We start from the raw sequence: 25,561 nt of genomic DNA on the forward strand, positions 1-25,561 counted from the left end.
CTTCTTGTCCTGGTTCCCTAGAGAAAAAGTCAAACTACTCTTTGACTAAATCAAACTACTTTGTGTCAGCTTCTCAAGTACTGGAATACAACTATCATGCTCCCCCCAGCAGTGTGCTTAAACTGCCAAAAAAGCCTATGAAGTGCTAACTTGCATTAGCAGAGGAACAGTGGGATGACTTTCAGAAGATACTGGTAAAGTAGATCTACCGGGAAAATGATTTTTTTTTAAAAAAAAGCAAAAATAGCCAGATGTTAGGCAATATTAAGAAAATGTCAACCATGTAGGTAAAAATCATGCTCTGAATTTTCCTTATAGAAAGATAAATAACCTCCTGCAAATACTATTGAGAAACGCATTCAGAGCATGTAAACCATGATGAATTGCTTGCTTCAGTTTTTCACATGCCTTCAGCGTACAACTGTCTTTGAAGTCCTAAACCTGTTGCTGTAGATCATGATTAATGTATTGCAAGCAGAGCCAGGAATGTAAAAGTTATTGAATATAAGGTAAAAAATATAATGCTATTTCCTGAAGGGTTAGGGTAGGGGTCCCCAAACTTGGTAACTTTAAGACTTGTAGACTTCAACTCCCAGAATTGTCCAGCCAGGTATGCTATGCTGGCTGGAGAATTCTGGGAGTTGAAGTCCACAAGTCTTAAAGTTGCCATGTTTATAGACCTCTGGAGTAGGAGAATATGGTAATCAAAGTTTCATTAAGGACATATTAAGGTTAGGTAACAAGTGGTACTGCTTTTGTCTTTGTATTGTACATTTCTGGCTGTCCTGAGATATTGGTCAAGGAAGATCTATGATCCTGAAATTAGTGTTGACTGTCTGTTGATATTCAGATTGTGACAGGAATGCTACCACAATCCATTGCGAAATTAGTTGTATGAATGAAGGGATAAATTTCATATATTATCACATATATATGGAATGACCCATCTTTATCCCTTTATCCCTTTTCTTTTTTAAGGGGTTGCAGCTTATCAAGGAAAGAAAATGAGCTTCTGCGGCCTAATCCTTAAATAATTAGTTTATTCCCATATTAATATTAGTTTAAATTATTTAATTATTTATTTTTGTGATTTATTCATTTGTGTTACACATGACTTTTTTTAAAAAAAATATGGCAGTCACAATTCTGGGTTTTTTCTTTGCCTATTTTTAGCATTTGTCATTTTGACTTTTTATATTTTATTTAGGGATAAATGGGCAAAAGTCCATTGGAATAGGACTTTGCTTCTGAAAAACAAGGAGAGTTAAAGCCATCTATACTTCTATAGGTGAGTCATTCTATATAATGACAGTAATACTGTAATTTCCTCCCAACTCCTTTTTGAACTTTTTCCTTTAACTGAGACTTGAAATCTAAACCTATTTCCATTCTAGAAAAGAATATAACTGATACTGTTAGATGTTTTGTCAAACAATATTTGCTTTACAGAATATTTAATATTTTAGTATTTATTTAATTTGTCAATCGCTTACAAGATACAGGTATAAGAATAAATATAGTGTTGAATACATGAGATAGATACTTACAAGAAAAATAAAAAACAATAGGACAGGGATGGTAGGCACGATTGGTGCGCTTATGCACACCCCCTACAGGCCTCTTAGGAAGGGGTTGAGGTCAATAGTAGACTGTCTAAGGTTAAAGTTTTTGGGGTTTGGGGAAGAAACCACAGAGTAGGTAGAGTATTCCAGACATTGACCACTCTGTTACTGAAGTCATACCTTCTGCAGTCAAGTCTGGTGCAGTTAACCTTGAGTTTGCATCTATTGTGTGCTCTTGTATTGTTATGATTAAAGCTGAAGTATTCATTTGCAGATAGGACATTGCAATGTATGATTTTATATACTATATTTAGATCGGGCCGGAGGCAGCGTAGTTCTAGGTTTCTAGGTCCAGAGTTTCAAGTCTGGTGGCATAAGGTATTCTGCAATGAGTAGAGGAATGGAGAACTCTTCTTGTGAAATATTTCTATTTCAACAACAGATACATGATATGGATTCCAGATTGATGAGCTGTATTCAAGTATGGGTGTAGCAAATGTTTTGTATGCTCTAGTTAGTAGTGTGATATTACCAGAGAAGAAGCTACATAGGATTAGATTAACAACTCTTAATGCCTTTTTGGCTATGTAGTTATAGTAGGCTCTAGCACTTAAATCATTTGAGATGAGTACTCCAAGGTCCTTGACAAAGTTTGGATTCTCAACAAGGTCTTGCCTATTTAGCTTGTATTTTATTTTCTGATTTTTTCTGCCAATATGTAAGACAGAGCATTTATTTGTTGAGATTTGAAGTTGCCATTTGATTGACCATTCTGATACATAGTCAAGGTCTTTTTGGAGGGTAGTAGTATTGTCTGTGGTGTTGAATAGCTTTACATCATCAGCGAAGAGAGCACAGTTGCTCTTAATATGATCACAGAGGTGTTGAGAGATATAATAAAACTAATATGATCACAGAGGTATTGAGAGATATAATAAAATGGAGGAGGATATTTCATAAATTGACAATAGTACTGCCTGAAGTTGTTTTCTCAAGAGACATTTGTATTCTCCCTGATGAAAAATATCTTTTGATTATAGACTGGGTTGATTGGATTCAAATAAGTAGAAAATCTGATAATTAGCAGACGGATAGAAAATCTAATTAAAAACTTCTAATTTTACAGCTGAGTGAGGGATTTGGGGCACGAAGGATTTATTATATAATTTTGCGATACATGTTTTTTATTGTAAACATTTAGAGTTTTAGCAAGGAAGTTTTTGATATACACAGCAAAATTAGATTCTGGAAGAATATCACACCTTTAGATTGTTTAAATTGGAGCTTGATCAATTATTATATATTTTCAGTATTAAATCGGTTCAACTGCCTTAAACAATGAACCGGGAATATGAAGAAATCCTCATAAAGTATTGCCTTATCCTTTGAAAGATCCCAAGAAGCTTTTCAAGAAAAATAATAGCCACACAAACTTGATTTATTGATTTTCATAAAGGGAGACTTTAAATTAAAAACAAGGGAGATATTGAAAAAGGAGGATTTCATATGTCAATGGTTTCTTTATGCGCAGTTATTAGGAAGATTTAAATTGAAGAATTTTGGTTTTATAAATGAGAAAACTGAATTTGAACTGGATTTGTATACTGATAATGAGCATGTCATTGTCAAGATGCAGATAGACTTTTATTAAAAGTGAATATTTTAAAGACTGTGTAATTAAGTGGGCAAATGATATAATAATAATGCTAGATCAGTGGGAACACATGAAATTCACTTTCAGCTATAATCTGAAAGAGAATTTCTACAAGATGATGCATTATTAGTATTTAACACCTGATAAATTGTCAAAGATGTGTTGGAAATTTAATCATTCTAAAGGCACCTTTTATCACCTTTGGTGGACTCTTTAAAATTACCTGGTGGAAATATATAGTTGAAGAAGACTGAGCATTGTTTTAGTTTATTAATGTCTGCTTTTTTGAAGTGTGAGATACATGTTTGATTTTATTTAGTGTTAGTTTTTCCTAAAATGAAGATCCCTGGCATCACGTTTTCTTCCAATGTTCTAAATTCTTCCTCCAGTATCCCGGTCTTTCCTATTAAGTAGTATCAAGTGAAGATTGTCAGCAATGAAGCTAACAAACCAGAAATCAGCAGTCCTCAAGAGAACCAACTGAATCCGCATGAATTCAACGGTCTTGAAGAAAATGACCAAATGCCAACTGACTAAAGAGGATGAAAATACCCTAATATTTCAATCCTGAAGCACAAATCAGTATGTGATTTTTGATTCTTCTGTATTTATGTTAAGTGGTTCTTCTGTGTGTATTTTGCATTATTCTAGTTTCAGTTGAAGAAACTGGTCTAGGCATGTTATATTAGTGAGCTTCTGCCAAGAATGTTCTCAAATACAAGTTAAAGTGTCTGCAGAGTCAAAATCTATGAATGTATCCAATAAGGAGCATGATGCTGATTTTCTTATGTCTTCTACCTTCTGAAAGAGATTGTTTTCAGAAAGACAAACCAGCATTTTTTCAGAAGGACCATGCTTGGTAGAGTTTGCCTCCCAACAGATGCTGGAAAAATTGAAGTCTATCATCCCTATGAAATGAAATATATTTTTATGTCAGATGCCTTTACTGACATGTTTTCTTGACATAAGTTTATAAAATGTTATCTTTATGGAACACATTTTTGTGTTTGTCCCTTTCTTGAGCTTTGTCTAATTAAGAATCAAATCAAGAATTTATAAAACTAATACCTAATGTTTTATAGTCCTTCCTGGCTTTGATATTCTGTTATCAGATATCAGAGAACTGGAATTGTTTCAGTGGTGGTACCAGTTCAAATGAACCGGTAGTAAAAAAAAAAAAAGCCGAAGATCAGCTGAGAAGAGGGGAAAAAAAATCCTCCAACAATCAGCTGAGAGGAAAAAGAACAGAAAAGTGCAGGATCGCGCTTCACACCCAATCCATGTGCTTTTCTCTTCTTTATCCTCTTAGCTGATTGGTGCTGCTGGTCTCAGCTGGCATGGGGAAAGCTGCATGCCGGGGTTAGGCAAAGCATGCCCATCAAGTCATGCCCACCAAGCCACACCCACTGAACTGATGGTAAAACAATTTGAATCCCACCACTGAATGGCTTGTATCAAAATAAAATGATTTCTACCAAATTAGCCATTCTTCTTTTCATAATTCTTTTCATCTCATTGGTCTGGCCTAAATAATTTTGGGGTGGGGTGGGGGGGGTTGAATTACTAATAAAGGTTTCCCTTCTCAAGTCTTATTTGATTCTAGGGGTAGTGCTCATCTCTGTTTCTTACCAAGAGATCCAGCATTGTCCAAAAGTGTTTCTGAGGTAATGTGGCTAGCATGAGTATATCCCAATGCACACAGAATACTGTTATCTCCCCACCAAAGTGGTACCTATTTATCTACCCACATTTGCATGTTTTTGAACTGCTAGGTGGGAAGGAGCTGGCACAAGTAAGGGGAACTTATCCACTAGTGCAGCGTTCCTGTCTTGAACTTGAACAATTGCTGAGCCATTGTGTCTCTCTGAATCAAAATTAAAATTTACGTGTGGTGCTTACTTTGCCTCAACTTTCATGGCTCCTAGAGTGTTTCCAATTCTTTCAGTTGCATGCAAAAGCAACATGCATATCTCTTCTCCCTGGGGAATAGCACAGCTCAGTGCAAATTTTAGACTGAAAGGCTATATGGTGGTTGCTGCTCTGAATAAACATGCTCATGATAAATACTTTCAGTCATTTTGGGATATTCTGGGAGAATACCACAAAACCAAATGCTTACAACCTTCCCATAAGAAAGAATCCTCTGTATTTTTCATTTAACCATTTTTTGTACAAAAGTGATAGGAGGCCAAAGCACAGTATAAAATATCTAGTCATTTCTAATATCCTGCACCATTCAGCACAGTGAACAATGTGCACGTCTGAACCAGATATAACAAGATGTATGAAATGGTGCAATCTAACCTTAAAGATAAGGAATGTTATTTCCTTCCAGAAATAATAGCAATCCTCACAGGAGAGCATATTTAGATGAATGGCCTATCATCATGTGCATGCAAAATTAGCTCCACATGGCAAAATGTCAACTGATGGTTGAATCATCTAATGTTTGAAACAAGTCTCATTATTCTAAACATGGTCCTAAAATAATAGAAGGTTGGCTTGTCTAAGAATCTCATTTGGTATTAGAGAGGAAATAGAAATAGATTGTTCTGTACTATGCAAATTGGAAAAATCCTCTTTGTATGAATGTGTGTCTATTCTATGGCTTAGAGACTCATAACGCAAACCCACACCTCCACAAGATAACACTAACAGACAAAAGCTCCAGCAAATTATCTGAAATATGCTTCATTTTATCATACCAGGTCAAGTCTGAATTTTTGATGGAAAAGCTTGAGTCAGATCTTGTAAACCAGGGCTGTCAAACTCACAGCCCATGGTCCAGATGAGTCATGCACTGGCCATATCCATGCCCAGTTTAGCAAATGGGGGGAAAGTCGCGATATGTCATGTGATGATGCGTGACAATGCAAGTTTGACACCCCTGTTGTAAACCACTTGTCACACATTAATAACTAAATTTTGGACATCTGTAAGAAAAATATCTTTTAAGACAAACTCTGTAAAAACCTGCTGAGGTTGCATTTGGGAAACATACCAGATCTACCTTTTGGCGACTAAATATTGGATTTTAATATTCTTCATGCTTAATGAATGCTAGACCTGTCATTTCTTGTCCTTGTCTTGCCCTTTTATCATGGAATGACTAAACAAAAGAAACAGAGTGCAGAAGTTATCAAATTTGTCTTGTGATGGTATTTTTTAGATGGTGGGTTGAACAAAGGATTGCGATATTTTGTTCCTACTGACATTCATCATTTGTAGAAATGAAAAGTTCACTTTTTCAAAAACTATTTGCTATAATGCTACTTTGAGATTGCTCTGGTGGACCCAAAAGAGATTATTAAAAAATGTAAAGGTGAGGAATACAAATTATCTAAAAGAAAAAGCTTTTTTATTTTACAGTCACAAAAAGCCAAAATTGCTTTCTGCTTTCAAAAGGCTTAGGGAGTTCAGCATCAGCAGTTATTCATTCAAGGTAGGATGGGCATACATTCATCTAAATCTGCACATATTGCACATTACTTTAACCTAATGTGCAGGTTAATAAACACTGTATTCTAGGCCATGCCAACATTTATCCCAGATAATCTATTACATTTTCTATCACTGAACCACTGCTTTTATCTTATTTTTGTATTCTAGCTCTGCTAGCTTGATGGTAGAGAGCATACATTGTTCTCAAACTTTGAAAGAGAGAAAGAAGACAACAGATGATATGAAAAAGTTCTTTCAGAAACTCTGGACATTCCTGTCAATAATGATAGATGAAGAAACACTCAGAACAACTCAAACTGGTTTTGTTACTAGTTTATCTGGCTAAACATGGACAGCTGTCTCCTTATATTAGTTAACTATTCAAGGCAGTTTCCCACTCTTACAAAGTATTTTCAAAGCGTTTTTTAAGATTAAGAATTGACTTTGTAAATATATGGATGAAGACAATGAAGAAATCTTTTCCTAGAATCTATCCTTCCAGGCAGTGAGAAGTTTTAGCCTTCTAGAAGGGGTAGCTTACCCATAATGTATTAAATTTAATAACTTACCATTCTAAAACTTTGTAGCAGTTTTGTCATGCTCAACTATCTGGCCCCATTTTAACTTCATTCATTCACTCCTTTAGATGAGCTCCAACATTCAGAAGTTAAGCACATAAAAGGAACGTGCTTTCAACAGGCCAAATATTAATTTCATCTTTTTTCTCTATTCTATAATGGTCAATCACAAGCTCCAGGAGCTCACAAGCATGACTTGAGGATGTTACACCTTTTATTCTTTTTACTGCTTTACAAATGCATTCATGGCAAGTTGATACTGATACTTATTTATATCTTTTAATATAATGCTAGAGACTAGTGAGTACTGTCATATTTAAAGCATAGATGGGGAAACAGTTCCTCCAAATATGCTGAATTGTGGCCATTCCTGGCCATGTTGGCGTAGGTTCCACTGAAAGCAGTAGTTCTGTCATGCCCCTGTTGGAGACTGACTCTGGGGAAGAGGAGGAACAGTTGATAGAGAGTGGAAGTGTGGCTCCGGAGGTTGTGGGGGAGGCTGGGGAAGGGCAGAGGCCAGCTGAGCAGTTAGAGGAGGACTCAGGCCCATCCCCTATCCATCCTAGGGCATGCAGGGAGGAGAGGATAAGGGAGAGATGTGGTCTACTCAGGAGGAGAGGGCCTTGATCTTCTTCATGGGCTGCAGCTTGACAACTGAATGGACCTGCATACTGGCAAACACTGGGAACAAAGCATGTAAATATCTCTAGTTTCTAGTTCCTCTCTGAGTTTGGAGGTCCTTCCCAGTGTGTGTTATCTGTGGACATCCTCCAGCCCTTATCTTGCCTGGTTTGTGTTACTTTTTTCCTTCTTCATGTAACTGTGTGGGAGCTTTTTGTCTTCCATCAAAGATATTCTGAGCTTGGAAGCAAAATGAAGGAATAAAAGGGGCTTCACCTGTTTTCTCTGACTGTGTTTGTTTTGTATCCCACCCTGGGTCATCACAAGTTCAATAAAAATTGTAGTTCACTCAGGTGGGAAGAGACATAGGTTTCCCACTTCTGATTTTAAAAATACATGCTTAAATGCTGGTGAGCCTGACTCATAGAATCAAAGGTCTGGGAGGGAATGTTTAGACAATCAAGTGCAGGAATCCAAATTAAAGCATCCTCAACAGATGGTTGTCTAGCCTCCACTGGAACACATCCAGCCAAAGGGAGCTCATCGCCCCTCTTAGTAATTGGTTCCAGGGCTTAATTGCTCATATTGTTAGGACATATTTTCCTTGATGTTTAATCAGAATCTGCTTTCTCAACATTTAAATCCATTTATTCTGCAACCTGTATTCTCAGTGATGAGAGAATTGATGTTGACCTTCAATCTGCTATATATCTTCTCAAGTACTTGTAGAGTATTATTACATCTCCTTCTATTAAATGTAGTCAACTCCCTTTGTATCACCTTACAAAATTTAATCTCTACTTTTCTGTTCAATCTCCCTGACTTGTTTTGAATTTCTGTTTTAGATCATCTGAATATAACTATGGGCTAGATCTAAATACAATGCTTGTGGTGAGGTCCTACCAACCTCATAACAGTTTCATGACCTTAGATAGGCGGTACATGGAATGAAACCAAATTGACCCCTAAAATAAGAGGTGGAAAAAACCCTCATCAATTATGTTGTTACCTACACAACCATCTCCTATGAAAATCAATTGGGACAGGCAGGGTATTGATTACTAATGTATTATATATACCTGCTTAAAGTGGGCATGTTTCACTGACTGTATTCTATCCTGAGATCTATTGATGTAAAGCAGATTGATTTTTTTCCCCAATCAATTTTAAAAACAATGCTTCAAATGTACAAAACAAGATTGTGTTATGGAGCTTGTGTGAGCAGAGAAAGTAGCGTGAAATGAAAGAGACAATTGACAGTGCTGCTAATGCTAAACTAAAATCCAATTTTCTTTTGTGTGCAAACTCCTAGCAATGACTTTCCTAAGATAATAACAAAGAATGGAAAAAGGTTATTGAGAAGACTGCCTGTAATGCCATGCAAATGTAGATTAGTCAGAATATTTTGTGCAAGCATTTTAGCACAAAGATTAGGTCAGAAAACTGAACCGTGTCTAAGCAGGCTTAGACTGAATAGGGAGATTTTGTTTTATATACTTAATGTTTTATGTCACCAAATTAAAACCCATGCAACATAATCTACATAAACGTAGTTAATGTAAACATGGCAATGTTCACAGCAGGTGCTTCAAGAGTTTCTGAAAGATCAGCAAAGGAGGAGCCAATCCTGTCTCCACAGATAGGCTGTCCTACAATATTGCCTTACCTCAATTCTTGAACCTTCTGAAAGTGTGGGATTTGCAGTAGTTTCTCTCTGGTAGCACTAATTGTTGAGTCTATTGATAGGAGTAGGTGATCATGAAGATTCACCTTAAAGGTACCAAGGTCCACCTTGAAGGTACCATTGGTAGGCTTTTATAGGGGGTTTACAGGTCAATAGCAGTACTTTAAATTCAACCCAGAAACCAACCAGTAACCAATTAAGGTGTCAGCCCTTCCAGATGATCCAAACAGGAATCCAACACTATAAGTACTAACACTATCCTTAACTGTAAAGTTACAATAACGGAACCTTGTAAGTCTGAAAGCACTTCTGTTCTCCCCTACATTTGTTTTCCAAGGAAAGGGAGGGTCCCTTCAGTGATGCTTTTCCTGCCCCCACTGTTGCTTTGGATCCAGGTTTCATTTATCTGACTGTTGTCTAGGCTTCAGCAATTCCTCCTGTCTCTCAAGGTTACTCTCAGAGTTCATTACAGCAGGAACTACAAAACTGATGTAATATGCTCCCAGTGCTGGGAGTCTGAACAGAGGTAGCCCAGTGCATTTTTAACAAATTGAAGTTTCTGAATTTAAGACCAGTCCCAAGTAGAGTGTACAACAGTAGTCTAAATGCACAGTGTTGTCATAGTTAAGTCCTCAACTAGAACACTAGTCAAACTTGGGAATTTCAGAATGGGTTCATTTATTAATTCAGACTCTAAACAAAGAAACAATATATTTTTGATAAATGTCTCAAATTAAGATTTCTGATTAAGGTACTAATTAATACACTAAAAGACATTTTGGCTCAATGGCTTAATGATTCAGGAGATGTTCTTTGCTCCAGCGGTTCAAGTCCTGCATGGTAGAGTGAGCTCCTATCATTTGCCTCAGCTTCTGTCCACCGAGCAGTTTGAAAGCACATTCTATGCGAGTAGATAAACAGGTACCATTTTGGTGGGGAGATGAGCCGGTATTTTGTGCGGATGGTCAGAATCCTGCCAGTTGTGACACCTATTTGTGAGGCACATTCAGTGGAGGGAGAAGACCAGATGCTGTAGTTCATCTTTCCATTCATCTTTCTGATGCAGAGCTAGCTCCCTCTCCTGTAATGCACCTTGGGAAGTGCGTAAGTGTGAACCAAACAGAGCTAACAAACAGGCACACAAACTACTACCGTGTTTCTCATATAATAAGGCCGGGTCTTATTTTTTTTTGAGCCCCGAAAAAATGGCTAGGTCGTTTTTTCAGGGGTGACTTAATCCCCCCTCCTGCATCTTCGGGTGGGTGGGCGGCAACAGCTTGGATGTTGACCTCGGCATTGATGGGGCACTTCATATTGGGGTCAACGCAGGCAGCATCATATCTGGGTGTGCAACAAAAGTACTTCCTAACGGCAAGCCCCCCACCCCCCCATTTCGCATGTTTTAATATAGGCCTTAATTTGGGGGGAGGGGCTTAATTTCATTTCATGCCTATAAAACATGCTGGGACTTCCTATTGGGGGAGGCCGTATTGTTGGAGAAACAGGGTACTCTGCATTAATATTGCAGTTTCCTGGCTAATGTAACATTATTATATGCTAAATAAATAAAAAATTAATATCTTATGCAGCGGTTTAACAGAAATTGTCTGCAATTACAGATACAGGTACAGATAATCAGAGTTGGAAGGGACCTTATAGGTCATCTAGTCCAACCCCCCATCCAAGCAGAAGCATTTCTGACAAATGGCAGTTCAATCTCTTCTTGAAAGTCTCAAGTGATGGCGCTTGCACAACTTCCAAGGACAAGCATTGGTTGATTGTTTTCACTGTCAGAAAGTTTCTCCTTATTTCCAGGTTAAATCTACAGGTGCTTTAGAAAATAGCTTGACCCCTTCCTCTCTGTGGCAGCCCCTCAAATATTGGAAGAAATTACTTTGCACACTACTTCCAGCATTATTTTAAAACATGCATAACTATAAAGCTTGCTCTCCACCTAGCATTTCTAATACCTTCCATTGATTGACCTACTGGAAATGCAGCTGTGGGTCACAATTCTCTGGAAAGACACTCTCTTATAAATAAGGGCACAAAAGTAATATTGTACAAGATCCTTGGCCAAAAGACTAGTGATTGATAGCCTTCCTCAATGTCTCTTTGTTTTGAAACTTTTCAACTCGAGTGAGATAAAAATTGGTTTCTTTCATCATAGAAAAATGAAACATCTCAATTATTCTATTAGGCTCCTCAAGTATGTACTATAATTAAACACAGGGCCCACTCAATTACTTGGCTGGTAATTGCTTTTCAAATTTCCAAATGTACAGAAGGTGTCTGTGTTCTCTCTTTAAAAGGAGGGGGGGAGAGGAGAAGAAAACTGAAGAGAAATAGCTATATTTATCAGATGGGTCATGTTTCCTATTCCATGCTAAATACATCAAGCTGCACAATCATAGCAGTCTGCCCAGTTTCACCAATGAAGAATCTTCTAGACTGAACATGAGTTCACACATTTATTAATACAACAATGGAGCCCAAGACAAATCAGATTCCATTTTGCTTGAACATAACCACAATGTATAAAAGTAGATAAAAAGTAGATACTGCCTATTTGCACAGCAAGTTTGATCCCGTAGAGTTGATGTAATTTGGGTTCCTTTGATTAAACAATGTCATGTATTGTTGACTAAACTGGGACAGCAGATTAATTATAATACTACTTTATTGTAGGGAATCTTGCAAGTCTAAACGTGGTTCCGCTCCCCTTTGTTTTCATGAGAATTATGGAAGGTCATATCTGGTACTTACTGAAATTACATTTTTGCCCTGGACTCAGGTTTCTTTTCTCTGACTGTTGTCTTGGTTATGGCTCTTCCCTTTATTCCTCAAGGTTATTCCTACATTCCATTACATCCATTAGGACCCCAGAAGCATGGTCTTCTATAGTGAGGTTCCCCTTTAAATCCAATGGTCCTCCTGTTTAAAAAAGTTTTGGTGAAAGAGAGTGAGACACCTTGTTAATAGTGCTTGCCATTTTTAAAATATTTTTCTTTCATGTTTTATTACTCCATTTTAATTTCTTTGATCGTTGTGAGTTGCCCAGATTTGTTGAAAATTGGGTGACCTGTGAGTTTAATACATTATAGTTGGTTGCAGCCAGATGTTTAGACTAGATTTGGCATTTTTATCCACTTATTGAGTCCTTTCCAAGGAGCTGAGATAGGCAAATGTTGTTTGATGATGTTAAAGGTACCGTCACAGGATATATGCTGTTCCAATGTTGCCTTTTGCAATTGACTGATAGTAATTTTGTCAATGCCGCTGATGTTCAAGTGCTCCAGTTTTCAGGGAGATTGCATCCAAAGTGCCTATTATTATTGTAATAGTACTATATTTGCTTTCTTTTGCCATAGTCATTCTACTTCTGTTTGCAGGTCTTTATATTTCATGATTTTCTCCAGTTCCTTCACTTTTTGTATTGCAACATCTTTATTGTTTTATATTTGATGAAAAGGAGAAAAAATATTAATGGTGAATGGTGAAGAACATAATCTGATGGCAAACAGCTAGACATGTTCAACTATTGAACTTAAATTTGTCTTGTTTGTTTTGAGCATACCAGTGTCTTTGCACTAATTCACAAGTAAATGTAAGAACATGTTTTCTTTTTATTGATGTAACTTGAGAACATCAGCTATGTTTAAATGTGCATACCTTATATTTGGTCTTTGTTTAAGCCCCACCTTAGTATTCTCCCTAATGTGCCAATATTTTAAAAAAAGATTATCTAGATGAGCAAAGAATTAAAGGCAGCTTTAAAGAAAACAATGCTAAACTAATCACCTTTTAGTTTCATATACAGGTAGTCCTTGATAACTGAACCCAAAATTTCTGTTGCTAAGCGAAACAGTTGTCAAGTGAATTTGGGCCCATTTTATGACCTTTTTTTGCCACAGGTATTAAGTGCATAATGCAATTATTCAGTTAGTAATAATGTTGTTAAGTGAATCTGGCTTCCTAAATAACTTTGCTTGTCAGGAGGTCTCAAAAGTTGATCACGTGATCCTGGGAGACTACAATTATCATAAATATGATCCAATTACCAAGCATCTGAATTTTGATCATGTGACCATGGGGATATTGCAATGGTCGTAAGTGTGAAAAACAGTCATAAGTCACTTTTTTCAGTGCTGTTGTAACTTCAAATGGTCACTAAATGAATGGTTATAAGTTGAGGGGTATCTGTAAAATGCCTTCTAAATATGAGAAAATGAAGGGCCCCAGATAGGCCAGTGACTGTCTGAGGACCATCTCACTGCCTTGATCAAATATCTTGCAAGAATAAATTCTGCCTAACCTGAAGCCTGAATGGATAACGTGGTCCAATCCTAAAATAATTATGCCTCAAGCCAGTGGCCCCCAACCTTTTTTGTGCCGCGGCCCGGTACCGGCATCACAAAATCATCTGCGGCCCGGTACCAGCATCACAAAATCATCCGCGGCCCGGTACCGGCATCACAAAATCATCCGCGGCCCGGTACCGGCATCAGCACGCATGGCAAGGCGAGCCGAGCAACCGGCCAGTCAGCCGTCCCCCACTTCTCCCCGCCACCTTCAACTCCTCCTTTGTACCTGTGTCGATGGGCTTCGCGACGGCTTTGGGACAGCTCGCCTTGCCATGCATGCTGAAAGAATCCTCGCGCCTTAGATTTGTTCAAAGCCGCCCCCCCTCGATGAAACTAAGGCGCGAGGATTCTTTCAGCACCCAAACGCCGCTTTCTACCCGGAAAAGCTCACCGGAAGCACTTTTTCATCAAAACAAGATGGCGGCGCCCAGCAAACCGGCGGCCTGGTAGAAATTGTTCCACGGACCGGTACCAGTCCGGGGACCAGTGGTTGGGGACCCCTGCCTCAAGCGATCAGCAGGTAGCAGGTAATCTTTCCAATTCCTTGTGATCTTGAACAATGCCCTGTCTTTTGATAGCTGGGGAATACCGTTTTAATATCATTCTTTGGTAGCCAGAAGTCAGGAATGAAATCATGCAAGTAGATAGATCCAATTTTTTATTTCTGATATAGGGACATTTCTTGAAAATTGTCTTATTAATTTTGATTGCTACTCACTGTACAATTCTTGGGAGCCACCAGTGATTTATTATGTTTGTTCTATAAACTTGTGGCTTTGTAGCTGAGCTTTTATAACCATATGCTGAACAATATGACTGCTCAATCCTTGATCCCAACTCTCAATTTAATAAATATCCCTTCATGTGCTCAACATTCAGCCACTTGTCACTGGGTTTTTTGTGAACTTTTTTTCTAACCACTGCCCTGTCTTTTGAGACCAAACCCATTTCATCTTGCTTCCTTCTTATGGTCTAAAAGAGCAATAACATAAAGCAACAATGACTATCATCATATCAAAATGCCTGTGCGTATTGAAGTTAGGCTGTTTGCATTGGATAACAGAGAGGAGTCTCGATATCATGCCTGGATGTGAATTCATAGACCTAGAGTATATAAGAGGTTTATAGTCTATTAAGCATTTCACATTGCACTAATGGAACTGCTAGAGATATAAAATTTACGATGTTGGTTTTCTTTCTGAATGAGAATATAGGACATAATGCTGAAATTTTCAAGGATATTATAGACAGACAGAGTTCAAAATACTTCTAGCTTCTCTGCCCTGGTCTCCAATGTGCTATTTTCCTGCATTTTAATATCTTCCTATTTTCTTCCAGAAGACATCAAAGACCCAGGAGAACCTTCTATTCTAAATTCTGTTTGTGACCTATATTCAGATAGGTGGGATGTATGGCTGGATTATGCTTAGGACTTCCTAAGAAATGCACTGCCTCCCTTCATTTTCCTATTATCATCTCAATGAGCCTTGAGATTGAAAATTATATGTGATCCTAGGCAATTATCACATTCAGATCAAAGACTGAAACTGTGGTTTTTGAGGCAAAGAGAAGTCAGGGGAGGTTTTAATTTCTCTTGGGAGTTTCCAAGTAGCCATATTCTACTTTTCTGTTTTTCTGAAGCAGGTAAATAAATAGATTGACTTTGTTTTTCCTCGTTTTTTTGAAAATACTGTAAATCTACTCTCCCTTATCCCCAATGAAGTTCAAGGTATTTCACAGTTATTTCACTTTTTAACCTATCATTGAATTCCTTATTTGGCAAGTGTCTCAATTCACATATATTAATGACATCTTTACGTAAGTTGGTTTTAGTTTTTATATCACTGTGAGAACTGTTATCCCTAATTGTGAGGTGAATCTAGCAGCTATGCTCTATCACATAAGGCAGATTTCCTATAGTTCTATCTGTCAGCCTCAAGTAAATTAATTTAGGAAATCAATTCCACAGGAAGGCTAAAACTGTTTTTGTTGAGATTGGCTATAATAACAGAACCTTGCAAATGTTATCTTCTCCATCCCCCATTCACCCATATTTGTACTTCTCTTAATTAGAGAGTTGTCTACCTGAGCATCTTCCAAATTTTTATCTCTTGTAGACTTAAGGCATGTTTTATGCCTTGTCACTTTGGTAAGAACAATTGTCTATGTTCCTCAATATCTTCTTCTTTATTTTCTACACCACTAGGACCTCACTATTTTTGATGATTCAGAAATACTAGAGATGACTTCAGTCTCAGATTAGATCCACAAACATAAAACAAAACTCCACTCAAATATCCTTTCTCTGGTAATATGGTAATATGATTTCCTCAGCTTTACACCAACTCTAGCAATCAATCACTGGAGAGACATTGCAGCAGACCTGATTCAAAAGTATAATCCAGAAAGCATTCTTAATAATTGAATGATGCAGAAACTCAGGAAGCACTTCAGAGGCATCAACATTCTGGAAAGGACTCCATACATGGAATGTGCAACATTTCCACAGTTTGATTGCTACTATTGTTTGTTGTTCTGTTGTATATTATAAAAGATGGGTCATAAAAGTGATCCTTCTAATGTTACCATTATTGTTAGAAAAATAATGAGTTCAGTTAGGTCTCCAAGGCTTTAGACACAAATTTCAACAGGGATAAAACATAATTAAAATATATCTGGCACATTCATATTTTTAAAAATATGATATTTAAAAAAAATCACATATGATATTTTGAAAAGGTTTTTTAAAAAAACAAATAATAGTATAGTAGTACTTTAGGGATGCACTGACATTAAATATATATTTTGACTTTTGAAAAATTAAGAGAAATCAAAGCTAAATTCAAATACCTATTGTATATACTACGGAGGCTAAAAATACAAACTGGTTTTGTGATGAGAATAAAATATACGAACAGCAATGTGGTGGTGTAGGTTAAAACGGTAAATCAGAACTGTAGAGAGTTCATTTTGGGCCCACTCTTGGCCTTGGAAAAAGATTGGGTGGCTTCAGGACATTTCATTCAAAGAGAGGGTGGGGTGACACTCACAGCACAAGTTGGTCACTAAGGGAGTATATCTGGGAATATTTTCACCAGAAAGTCTACATCCAAACCACAAAATATTAGAAAGACCAAAAGCAGCACCTTGAAGTAAACCCAGAAACTGGACACCTTGCAAAATCTCTGTAAGAACTAATGTTCACAGGACCTTTTGAGAGATGTGCCTAGGTAACAGAGATACACAATCATTGTCAAGGTTCCAATTAATGAACCTGAAAGTCTTAGCGCTCTGAGACGGATGATTCTAATGACTTCAGGACAGTGACCTGACCTCTCTGCTCTTTGTTTTAGCTTTCCTGTTTTCAAAGAAATGCAACTCTTCATTTGAAGGAAATCCGTTTGTCTATGTCTACAATTTTTATGTTGCTTAGTTCTAACAAGACTCTGAGTGCTTTAAAAATGAAACAAAAAGAAAATACAAAAAAAAAAAAAAGAAAAAAATAACGAATCCCCCAAACTGAATAACAGGATGTGGGTAAAGAAAAGACAATATATTTCCCCTTCAGCACCTTCACAAGAAAAAAGAGAGAAGTTTAGTCTCACTCAATTGGATACATCAATTGATGAAGCTGTTGTCACTACAGCTAAATGATCTGGAAAGAGAAGTAAATTGCCATTTTAACCAGGGGAGAGAACAGCAGAAAATCTAGATTTCAGAATAGCTTAGGCCGAGATGCATACATTGGGAGTCTTTGTCAACCTCAAAATTATAACAAATCATGTTATAATTCTTCTAAATAATTGGCACAACAGAATACATAAATACAGAATCAGAATAAATAAACAGGTTTTTTTAATAGGATATATTCTGTCATGGTTGACTGAACCATAATTCACACAATTTAATTTTCTCAGTCCATGCAACACACTGAAACATAAACTAAACTAAACATACTATGTTTGTTCAATAAGGTGAAAATTTCAGAGGGCTGTATCACCATTATCCACTGGAACAAATTCTGGGAAATGTGGCCCTGCCAGTTATCTAGGAAAGATGGGATTATCCAAACATTCCACAATAATACACGTACAACCTTTAACTATCCAAGTATTCCTTAAGAAATACACATAGTACTTTTGACTTAACCTTCTACTGCAATTTAGTCATTTATATTTTTGTTGTTGAACATATATACTGATGTAAATACTAGTCTCTTTTTAAAAAAAAACTGAGATGGGATATTGTCGGTGGGGGGAATTCTACTGATTCTCACCGGTTTGGTAGAACTGGTTGTTAAGATTCCTGGTACTTTGGAGAACCAGTAAAATGAGCCCCTGGCTGGCCCCACCCCTCTCCTCCCTCTCCTCCATTCCCTGACCAGTCCTTATCATGCATGTGTGACATCATGCGCATGCGTGACAATTGCTGATGGCATTCTCCCCCCACCCACCCCGCTCTGTCTTGCCCAGTCACTCCTTATAGCACATGTGTGCTACATCGCTTCCCACCTTTTCCTACCTGGCATCACTGGCTTGCAGCAACAGCAGCAGCACCAGCCATCCAGCCATCGCTGCCTGTCTTCCACCCAGGGGTGGGATTCACATTTTTAAACAACCAGTTCTGTAGGTGTGGCTTGGTGAGTGAGGAGGCAAGCAGCTAGCCCCACTGGTCACCTACCTACACCTGCTGCTGCTGCTGTTAGCCCCGCTCAAGTGCCAACTCCTGGGCCACCCAGCTGCCCTCACTACCTGCCTCACCCAGCTGACATCTTTGGCTGGCTGCCATCTTTGCTCGGCTACCATCTTCTCCCACCCATGGCCCACCGCAACACTGCTGCCTGGCCTTCCACCACAGATTGGTGAGTGAGGAGACAAGCAGTAAGGCCCACTGGTCACCTATTTCCTCCTGCCACCACCACTGCCGCTAGCCCTGATCAAGTGCTGACTCCCGGGTCACCCAGCCGTTCTCGCCACAGCGAGCTCCAAAGATTAGTCCCAAACGAGGACCCCAGCATAGCTGGCCAGCAAACTTCCCTGCCTAATTTTAGGTAAGTTGCTTTTTTTAATTTATGTATTTATTTATTTTTAGTATCTGTTTTGTTTTTATTAATCATAAAAACAGAACAAATACTAAAAACAAAAATAAATACATAAATGAATTTTTGTGGTTACACTATTGTTATTGTTACATGTTGACAGTTATGTTTTTCCTTTGCTTTTCCTAATAGGAAAGAATACAAACAGAAGTATCAACATCTAACAATAGTAAAATAATTTTTATTTATGTATTTATTTATTTATTTAGTATCTGTTTTGTTTTTATGATTAATAAAAGCTAGGGAGGAGATTAGTAATACCCTTCCTGTAAACTGCCAGACACTGAAAACATTGAGTCCATTATAACAATGAAATTGTTGTGGTTTTTTTTTTTTTGTCATTTGTTTTAAGAGGACTTTTCTAGTTTTGTGCAGCATGGAGAGAGAAAGGAACAGTCAATAAATTTGAATATAGTTTTGGTCCTATTTTTTTCTTCACTTGCCTCACCCATCATTGCAAGCAAATCTTGGAAGACTGTTCCTAATATATGTTTATCTGGAGCTGAAAAATGTCTCCACATTTCTGCAGATATATTGATTGAGTAATTATACCAGTTTCATCAAATCAGTTTCAATTCTTATCCACTATATAGAAAGACCTTCTCAAATTTGTTCCCACTCCATCCCTTCAGATATGTCCATTAGGTAGGCCAGACCAAGAAATAAATTGCAAAAGAAGGCTAAAAATACTGTTATTGACATTGGCCACAATAGCAGAATCTTGCAAATCTGATTGTTTTGTACCTCCCCCTCTCCTCCCCACTTTAGTTCAGTGAATTAGGGAGGTATCTGGTCATTGGGGACTAAAATATCTTTCACCCCATCACTGTGGCCACAGATCTTGCATATCTTTGTCACGGTCATCTTCCTTTCTCTCTATGGATCTCCAAAACTTCATCCACCACTGCAATTGAGAAATATTAGTATTTTTTCTAGTACTAGAAGAAAATAGAAAATATCTGCAAAATACATCTTTATTGTACAAAGTTTCAATATACTTCTTCCATCTTTGTTTGATATTCTTGAAATCATTTATCTGTCCATTGGGGTCTTCTACAATACCAGTTGGTATCTTCTGATTTTGGAGATCTTTTGGAAGATTTACATCATTGTTTCATCTTTAATGTCTTTACAGATGTTGTAATGCTGTTTTTTTGTCTCCTCTAACAGCGCTCTGAAATTCTTTGTTAAGCTTCTTTCTGAGTTTTTGTCATTCTTGGATTTGACTTCTCATTTCTGCTTGCCTATTTCCACTATCTGTCCTGACATTCAATTTGCTGTCCTCTTCTGTTTTTGGTCTCTGACAGCCTCTTTTTATATCCATCTTTAATAGCTGCTTAGATTACATTGCACAATTTTCCCAGTTCCCACAGAGGTTCAGAGTAGATAGGCAGATGCTCAATATTGTATCTTGGAAACCAATTTAACTTTGTTTATTTGTTTTAGATTGATTTGGAATTTCCACAGTTCATGAACTACTCCACAATGAGCCCCCTGCTATGTCCTTACTATTAAAACTGAGTCCCCCAACCTCCTTGTACCAATAACATGGTTAATATTATTTCTATGTGATTCATCCAGTGATGTCCACACATATAGACATATTTTTAAAGAACATTTAGTGATAAAGGAATTGATGGATTAGCAGTGAGTTGTTAATGGTGAGTTGTGCTCTGCCTTTATTTGTTTCCTAGGCATACAATCTGTCTGCTGTACATTTTAATTCTTACTATTTTCAGCTGTGGCATTCCAGTCTTCAACCACAAGCAGCACATCTCCCAAATTATACTCTGCTTAATTAGAGTACATGTCCTTTTCAGTAAATAATAGGGTTTTATCTGCAAGTCCACATACAATTGTCTGCATTTCACCAGTTTGAAGGAACATGTGGCACACTTATACATACTCGCAATAGTCATACGACATGACTGATTTATTTACAGATGTACACCACTCTTTGGCACAGATATCCCTATGATTTATGGCAAAGTAGGGGTTGGAAATACACAACTAAAGGACTACAGAGAACCCTCTCCATCCTGTTGAAGAGATGATATCCTCATCCTGGCAAGCAACCTGGGAGCCAGACAACTATGAAGAAGATTTCAAGGAGCCCAGGCTTCCTCAGTTATCACATTTCCCAGAAGTTTGCTAAACAGCAAAGGCTTTCAAAGAAAAACAAAGCACAGAAAACATATGCAACACTAGTATGCAGCTTACGCATGTAACATCGGGGGACGACAACACAGTGGTTGTTATCCATCTTTTCTTGACAGATTTTAGAATTAGAGCTGCACAGACCTTTCATGAAGAATGTAAACTTGGCTCAAAGCAGCTTCATTCTGAGATGGAAGAGTCTGTCAGCATGCCAAAATTTAATCAAGTTTCATCAGGCCCCAGCAAGACACGTTGGCTACATTAATGCCAAGCAATGTTCACAGCTCTGTTTCTGATCTCATTGTGAGATTCAGCTGCAGGAGTTTCGACACTCTGAATGCTCTCTTCCCTCCACTACTGCAGTGCCATCTCTCTCTGCCATCCACCAGCTCCATCAATAAAAATTAAGCTCAAGTCACATGACCAAACACTATGATAGAGAACAGCATGGCATATGAGAATACACTTGCCCTTTCATTATTAAATAGCTGCCCAAACAAAACATTGTTAGTGCTTACAGAATCTAAAGCAGAAAATATTAAGCAATTTTCTAACAGACCTTGTCTAAACAATGAGCTGATGTTCAAACATTCTTCATTTCTTTTGCTTCATACTGTAATACAGTATTCTGTCAAAATAAAAGGCAGATTGTAGATAAAATGGTGGATGTTTAGAATGCCCGTGTAAAGTTTCTGGAAATTAAAAGGGAAAGAGTTGTGATCTACTTTGGATGGACATGGATTCAATTAGTTTTTGGAATGATGGAATTCAGTGATTCTTTCGCTCAAAGACATTTGAATAGAAAATTATTAGAGATAGAATTTGTAGATCAAACAGGAAAAATTTTTTGCTATGGTTGGCAAGAAGCCCTAATGGACCTTCTATACCATAATAGAAAAAACTAAGGTATATATTAGAAATATTAATCTTAGCCCTTGCTCATAATCTTCAAAATATGAAGGCAGTATTAATCTTTGCTCACACTTTTAGAATGTAGAAGATGACTATTAAATTTAAGCTGGTGGAAATGGCACACATCTGTTAGTATAGATTACTGGGGTTGGCATGCCTCATTATTTTAGGACAGATTTTAGCACTGGTGGCTTTCTCTTAGCCTTCTTCCTTCCAGCTATCATATCCTGTGAGCTCATATCCCAGTTCTACTGCTGAGATACCATTTGTTTATCCTCTGCTTTGAGGAGTTAGACTGTTACTTGCTACATTCATCCAACATTTAAATGCAGAAGGGAATAACTTGATGTAGGCAACTTAGAGGACCTTTTTTGAAATAGGTAGGTAGGTAGGTAGGTAGGTAGGTAGGTAGATAGATAGATAGATAGATAGATAGATAGATAGATAGATTGATAGATAGATAGATAGATAGATTCTATCTGTATAAAAGCCTTTCATCCAGCAATAGAAATATTTGTATGAGATCATAATGCTACGTCAAATAGAATACGAACATTGATCAGAAGATTGTGTATCTACAGATTCACCATTATTTGCACAGAAGAATCTATGCACAATCTATACATACATAGAAGAGGACAAAATCCAGCTGGAAGACTAGCACTTAAAAGGGTCTAGGACAACTTGACACGACCAACTCGCCCGGGCCAATTTTGATGTGTATCCTTTGCTCAGCCAATCAAAAGCCAAATGCATATCTCACCTTGAAAAAAAGACATCAGACTTTAGACCACTCCTTATTTTGAGAACGTATATAATAACAGGGGTGGGCAGGTTGCCAATAGTTTTGTAGTTTGTCTTTTCAGTTAATGTTATCAACTGGTGGATCAGATTTTTGGTGGAGGCAAAGCAGGAATATGAAATTCATTTGTTTTAAAGCGATTTGAATCCACCTTGCAATTTCTCAGAAGTGTTTTCTTGTAACTTCTTGTTCTATTTGCCTTATTTTCACAGACATTTATCTTGAATTGATCTTGGTGGGGTTTCTAAACTTATTTTAGAGCTGAAAGTGATGAAAGCTCTTTCTTCTAGAATATTACGGTACTATTACATCTTTTTGGACCATCCCAAAACCTCTCTGGTTGTCAATATTTCCCAATCTGGTCAGAAAAGTGAAAGGATTACCTCTTAGAATGTCTTTCTTTGGGATTTAACTGAAATATAACAATGTAGTGAGGCTGTACATTGCTGGATAATTGATAATGAAAATACTGAATTATCCCAGCATAACTGAGTGCTCTATGCACATAATTTTTTCTAAAATCCTTTTCTTCCCTGAAATATTTTCTAAAGCAGATTTTCCTTCCTCAAATTGAATGTAAACTGTTAATGTTTTCTGCAGGGCCACTCTTTTTTTATCTGTAAATCTCCCAAAGAATTTTGGTATGCTTCCGTATAATATAAATGAATAAAAACAATTCCAAAGATGCTAGGAAGTTTTTTTTCCAGGTATATGAGAACTATTCATTAGTTTAGTTTCATCATTTAAAATCTTACTGCCTGCTGAAGAAATATTAGTTTTCTGCACAATTCTGATTGCACCCAGATATAGTAAAAGTTATTGCCTGGAGACATGACACTGTTCCTGGGAAAAGCGACTACTCGTATTAATCCTATTGATATAAGCTGATGAGAGTTAAGAAAGCAAGCTGTTTACAACTCCTTTACAACTTTTTCCATGTTGTAAATTCTTGTGTGTTTCATAATAATCTGAAAGCAATTCATGTAATCCACACCAGGACCTAAAACTAAAAGAGAAACAGTACCTCTCTGTGCAATGTCTCCATCTAACTCAGGGGTGGGCAAACTACGGCCCGCGGGCCACATCCGGCCCGTTGGTCTGTCCAATGCGGCCCGCCCCTGAAAAAAAATCGCTGCCATTGGTCTGTCCAACCGGCCCGCCCCTGAAAAAAAATCGCTGGGTATGTATTGCCTATGGTATTGCCCTGTGCCGCGTGGCCCCCAAAGCTGCAAAACAGTGCGGAGCGATCTAGGGGTAGGAAAGAAAAGAAATTTGCAAAGGCCTTGGCTGGGAGTTCGAAATCACCTTCGAGTGCGACCTCTCCGAAGGTGAGTCCCCGCCGATCACCCTTTTTTTTCCGGGGCTTCCAGGCTTAAACTTTGCAAAGGCAAAGCTTGCAGTCTGGAGCGTCTTCCCGCCGAGGAGCGGGAAGGGTTCCATCCGGCGGGCGGGCGGGCTGCTTGGAGCCACCTAAAGCTAGGCCGCTGCTGGTGGACCCTTGCCCTGCCTTGGTGCCCGTTCCCGGCTCGGTGGTCCTGCTCGGGCGGCACTTTAAAAGCCTGCTCCCAGCACCCGAGCAACTTCCCAGCAACTTTCCGCTTCGTTTTAACTCGCGGGCGCTCGCGCCTGGCCCCGAGCCGTGCGGCGGAGGGGAAGCCAGGCAGGCGGGCAGGCGGGCTGCTGGAGGAGGCAACCGGCGGCGCTCCGGGCTTCCGCTCCGCCGTGCGGCTCGGGCAGGCGCGAGCGCCTGCGAGTTAAAGCGGCGGAAAGTTGCTGGGAAGTTGCTCGGTTTTCCAGGGCTTCCAGGGCTTTGCAAAGGCAAAGTTTGCAGGCTGGAGCGTCTTCCCGCTGAGGAGCGGGAAGGGTTCCGCCCGGCGGGTGGGGCGGGCTGCTTGAGCGGGCTGCTGTGCGGCTTGGGCGGCGCGAGCGCCCGCGAGTTAAAACGAAGCCGAAAGTTGCTGGGAAGTTGCTCGGATTTCCGGGGCTTCCAGGCTTAAACTTTGCAAAGGCAAAGTTTGCAGGCTGGAGCGTCTTCCCACCGAGGAGCAGGAAGGATTCCGCCGGCGGGCGGGCGGGCTGCTTAAACTTTGCTCGGGCGGCACTTTAAAGCCTACTCCCAGCACCCGAGCAACTTCCCAGCAACTTTCGGCTTCTTTTTAACTCACGGGCGCTCGCGCCTGGCCCCGAGCCGCGCGGCAGAGGGAAGCCTGGCGGGTGGGCAGGCTGCTTGGAGGAGGCGACCCCGCGGCACTCGGCAGCAGCAACAGGCAGTTTCGCCCGGGCTCCGCTCAGGTGTCCGGCTGGGGCTGTCAGGAGTTGCTACCGCCGGCGGAGCTCCGTGCGGCTCCAGTCCGCGTTGCCTTGGGAAGGAAAAGGCAAAACTAGGAACCACTGAGCCTGAGCCTCCGGTGCCGCTGCTCCCGTTGCAAAGCACTGCCGCGGCTCTTCCTTTTGCCTTTCCTTTCCCGAGGCAACGCGGGACTGGAGCCGTGCCGGCGGTAGCAACTCCTGACTCAGGGGCCTCCGAGGGGAGGGGAAGGAGGAGAAGAGGGGGGAGGGGGCCATTCCCAAAAATCTTGTGCTGACCCGGCCCGTCTGTCAAATTTTAAAAGTCAATGCGGCCCCCGAGCCAAAAAGTTTGCCCACCCCTGATCTAACTGAAGCTTACAAACAAATTTCATTTTTCTT

At 39.0% G+C, this 25,561-nt stretch overlaps 1 protein-coding gene across 3 annotated transcripts in view; it reads right to left on the minus strand.

Annotated features, from left to right (window-relative positions):
* The window catches only part of TP53I11 (tumor protein p53 inducible protein 11), an 87,089-nt gene that overhangs the window by 41,854 nt on the left and 19,674 nt on the right, over positions 1-25,561 (minus strand). Inside the window, exon 2 of one of the 3 annotated variants that reach the window (XM_087951278.1) lies at positions 12,307-12,474. The exons of the other annotated variants lie outside the window; for them this stretch is intronic. The gene's annotated coding sequence lies outside the window, so the exon portion shown is untranslated. The remainder of the gene's footprint in view (positions 1-12,306; positions 12,475-25,561) is intronic. 3 annotated transcript variants of the gene reach the window in all.

This window comes from Notechis scutatus, chromosome 1 (genome assembly GCF_049901735.1).
Source record: "Notechis scutatus isolate UNSWTSFEM ecotype Mainland chromosome 1, rNotScu1.2, whole genome shotgun sequence".
NCBI lineage: Eukaryota > Metazoa > Chordata > Lepidosauria > Squamata > Elapidae > Notechis > Notechis scutatus.